Source organism: Rhipicephalus microplus, unplaced genomic scaffold (genome assembly GCF_043290135.1).
Source record: "Rhipicephalus microplus isolate Deutch F79 unplaced genomic scaffold, USDA_Rmic scaffold_1120, whole genome shotgun sequence".
Lineage (NCBI taxonomy): Eukaryota > Metazoa > Arthropoda > Arachnida > Ixodida > Ixodidae > Rhipicephalus > Rhipicephalus microplus.
This window is the reverse complement of record NW_027465664.1, coordinates 15,001-19,371: the sequence shown is the minus strand read 5'-3', so window position 1 is coordinate 19,371 and position 4,371 is coordinate 15,001. Positions and strand designations below refer to the sequence as shown.

Sequence of the window (4,371 nt, the reverse complement as noted above, 5' to 3'; positions counted from 1 at the left end):
TCCCGGCACGGGGAGGTAGTGACGAAAAATAACAATACGGGACTCTTTTGAGGCCCCGTAATTGAAATGAGTACACTCTAAATCCTTTAACGAGGATCAATTGGAGGGCAAGTCTGGTGCCAGCAGCCGCGGTAATTCCAGCTCCAATAGCGTATACTAAAGCTGCTGCGGTTAAAAAGCTCGTAGTTGGATCTCAGTTCCAGACGAGTAGTGCATCTACCCGATGCGACGGCTCGGACTGAACATCATGCCGGTTCTTTCTTGGTGCACTTCATTGTGTGCCTCGAGATGGCCGGTGCTTTTACTTTGAAAAAATTAGAGTGCTCAACGCAGGCGAGTCGCCTGAATAAACTTGCATGGAATAATAGAACAAGACCTCGTTTCTGTTCTGTTGGTTTTTGGAATACGAGGTAATGATTAAGAGGGACGGACGGGGGCATTCGTATTGCGGCGCTAGAGGTGAAATTCTTGGACCGTCGCAAGACGAACTACTGCGAAAGCATTTGCCAAGAATGTTTTCATTGATCAAGAACGAAAGTCAGAGGTTCGAAGGCGATCAGATACCGCCCTAGTTCTGACCATAAACGATGCCAACCAGCGATCCGCCTGAGTTACTCAAATGACTCGGCGGGCAGCTTCCGGGAAACCAAAGTATTTGGGTTCCGGGGGAAGTATGGTTGCAAAGCTGAAACTTAAAGGAATTGACGGAAGGGCACCACCAGGAGTGGAGCCTGCGGCTTAATTTGACTCAACACGGGAAAACTTACCCGGCCCGGACACTGGGAGGATTGACAGATTGAGAGCTCTTTCTTGATTCGGTGGATGGTGGTGCATGGCCGTTCTTAGTTGGTGGAGCGATTTGTCTGGTTAATTCCGATAACGAACGAGACTCTAGCCTATTAAATAGGTGCGGGGTTCCCAGCACCTTACAACCTTCTTAGAGGGACAAGCGGCTCCTAGCCGCACGAAACAGAGCAATAACAGGTCTGTGATGCCCTTAGATGTCCGGGGCCGCACGCGCGCTACACTGAAGGAAGCAGCGTGTCTTTATCCCTGTCTGAAAAGACTGGGTAACCCGTGGAACTTCTTTCGTGATTGGGATAGGGGCTTGCAATTGTTCCCCTTGAACGAGGAATTCCCAGTAAGCGCGAGTCATAAGCTCGCGTTGATTACGTCCCTGCCCTTTGTACACACCGCCCGTCGCTACTACCGATTGAATGATTTAGTGAGGTCTTCGGACCGATGTCCGGCGCGGCCTTTCGGTTGCGCCGGTCTGTTGGAAAGATGACCAAACTTGATCATTTAGAGGAAGTAAAAGTCGTAACAAGGTTTCCGTAGGTGAACCTGCGGAAGGATCATTAACGGATTGTGAAGGGTGAGCGCCTCAGCTGCGTCTGCGCCCGACACTTTCTGCCGCTGACCCCGTTTGGACGCGGGGTCGGCTTTTCCCCACGGGGCTGCCTGAATGTGGAGCGGCACCCCGTGACAAATTGTTGCGCCCAGCGGACGCCAACACCGCGACCTTGGACGGTCGGCCAGGTGGCGGACGCGGGTACAAACGGCGCAACGCACTCATAGGTCGGCTTTCGACCCGCCACTGCACCGTGGCTCGAAGCGCTCGAAATGCGCGACCCGACCGCTGCGGGACCGCCTAGTACTGTAAACAGGAGCGGCGGAGCGCGAACGGCGAGTCGTGGTTACGTCGGTAGAAGGCGAGGCTGCGCGTTCCCGAAACGCCAGCCGAGTGCCCTCCCGACCGTTCGAGCGTGCAAGAACGAGACCCGACAATCGCGCGGCGACTGCCAAGTACGAGAGGAACGGCACAAGCGTCGGCGGTCGGTCAAGGAACTGGCGATGTGACGGGTCCGCTGTGCACCAGTGCATACCGTCCCGCCGTCCGCGGCAAGCGCCTCCGCGTCCTCGGGTGACGGAGGCTGCCGGTCGGTTCTTGCAGGCGAGGGATCTCGCTGGCACCGGTTCGCGTTGACGCGCGGCCGGTCATGGCACGGCGATGCGACGGCCGAGGTGCGCAGTACTCGATGGAGGAACCGCACGCTCCGATGACCGTCCCGCCCTCCGCGGCGTATGCGTACCGACCGTAATGGTTGCAGCAGCGCCGGCCGGCTTTTGAATTCGCCACACGAAACACGGTGCGAGATCGCGGTTAGGGGAGCGTCGACGTTGCCAGGCGTTTTGCTTGCTGCCGAGGGAAAGGCGGCACGGCCACGTCGCGCTCGTCGCGATTAGCGGGTCTGCGCGCTTTGGGAAGGTGCCGCAACGACTTGCCGAAAGAGGAAGCACGGAAGAACGAGGGACTTGGACGTCCCGACAATTGAACGCACTTGCGGCCAGGCCCTTGCTGGCTTCGTTCTTCCGCCTCGAGTAGGCTCGTACGCGGCTCCGGCGCCGAAAGTGGTCCTTGGCACCGACTTCGGTGGACGTGGGAAGTGCCGCGCAAGTACGGCGCGCCTGGCTCCACCTGTTGGCTAAAGTAGGCAGCCGGATCGGCATTTTGGTGTGCGGTGGCAAACCGTGGATGCGAAAAAAGCTTGTGCGATTTCGTGGAACAAAAAGCGGGGGTCCCCCTTTTTATGCGGAGGAGACCGACCCGCCCGCCGTGGTGAACCGCGACGCCACGGTAAAAACGGGAGAGGCTTGTCGATGGGACCGTGCATCCCGCGCTCCACGGAGGCCGGGAGGCGGCCGCCCGAGGAAATGTGTAGCCGTCGAGGCCCGCATCTGCGTGCACTCTTATCCAAATGGGTGTACCGCAGGCATTTTCTGGTTAGGCGGGCCAATGAGAGCGAGCACACAACGATACCTACGGGTCCGGCTTGGAGAACCGGCTTCGACGCCTCCCGAGTATTTATAGAGGGGTGGACCACGAAAGCACTCGCAAGTAGCGGAAGCGAAACGCCGTCCGAAACACACCGTTTGCTCGATTTGCGGCAGCCGAAAAAGGCGCGGCAGAGTTTTGGAGTCCAAGCGTGCGCTGAAAAGCGCCCTTCTTGGCCACTGTTTGGCCGAGTGCCAGAAACGTTTGGTTTTGACTGTACGGAATTGAACAAACACTTTTTCACGACTCTAAGCGGTGGATCACTCGGTTCTCGGGTCGATGAAGAACGCAGCCAGCTGCGAGACTTGGTGTGAATTGCAGGACACACTGAGCACTGATTCTTTGAACGCACATTGCGGCCTTGGGTCTTCCCTTGGCTTCGTCTGTCTGAGGGTCGGATCACATATCAAGAGAGCCTTCGGCGCACAAGGGAACGTGAGCCGTCGACTCGTTTTGACCGCGTCGGCAACACGGACAGCACGCTGAACACCTCACAGCGAGCGCCAACAGCGGCCACTCAAGGGCGAGACGGTGGCGACCGTCGTGCCAGAGCCCAACCGAAACGGGGGCGACCGACTGCATTGAGGATGTGGCACCTCGTTGAGACCGCCGCAGGACTTCGAGTCGGAAGGAAGCCTGCAGGGAAAGTGCGGTCGAGGTTGCGTACTCCTCTCTGCGACCGGGCGCGCAAGAGCTGCGAGAGCCACGGACGCGCAACTTTAACGCACGGTAAACACGAGGAGCGAAAGCCGGCCAGCAAAGCTTCTCCAGCCGTGCGCAAAGTGCGCGAGATCGCAGCCTTGCGTTGCGCTTGTTGCCCTCGAAGTAAGCAGGGTGTCCCGTAGACCGGGCGCTCGAACACGCTGCGGGGCCGTGCCTCCTCCAGGCTTTGCCGCGCGAACAGGGAACGTTCGCGCGCAAAGCGCAGGGAGGTGAGGAGGCTGCGCCCGACGTTTGCGGTTCGCTGCGTACGCGGTTGATGCGGAGAGCACGGCGCGACGACTTGCCGCGAAGCGGAAAAAGTCTCCCGCACGAGTTGGCGAAACGTTGGCGAAGCTTAAGGCGTTCTCGTCGTAGTCCGCCGTCGGTCTAAGTGCTTCGCAGTTCCCGTCCCGTTCAAAAAACTGGGCCACTCCAGTTGGGGCGGGGGCGACGCTACACGAGACGATGCCTCTCGCCAGGCTGCGTGGCTGCCCTTGCGGCGGCGGCGACTGGCCTCGGCGGTGTTTGGGCTTTCGACACGGTCGTTTATCACGCAACTGCTCGGACGACGCACGCGCGCAGCGGAATGCCGCTTGCCAGCCTTGTGAAGATGTGACCCTGTACAGGGTTGCGGGCGCACTTGGTAGGGCGTCGTACTCGGTTCGCGATGGGTTTACGAACGTGTCCCGTCACTTCCACGTCACACCGGTTGTGCGCCGCACGCGTGCAGCGGGGAAGCCGATTGCCAGCCTTGTGAAGAAGTGGCCCTGTACAGGGTTGCGGGCGCACTTGGTAGGGCGAGCGCACGCGGTCGTGCAGGAAGTTGATGGAAG

General features: G+C 59.1%; 1 non-coding gene across 1 annotated transcript; it reads left to right on the top strand.

Annotated features, from left to right (window-relative positions):
• Positions 1-3,080: 3,080 nt before the first annotated feature.
• LOC142796109 (5.8S ribosomal RNA) lies at positions 3,081-3,233 on the top strand. Its single transcript, XR_012893553.1, has one exon. It is a non-coding gene; the product is annotated as a 5.8S ribosomal RNA (ribosomal RNA).
• Positions 3,234-4,371: the final 1,138 nt, after the last annotated feature.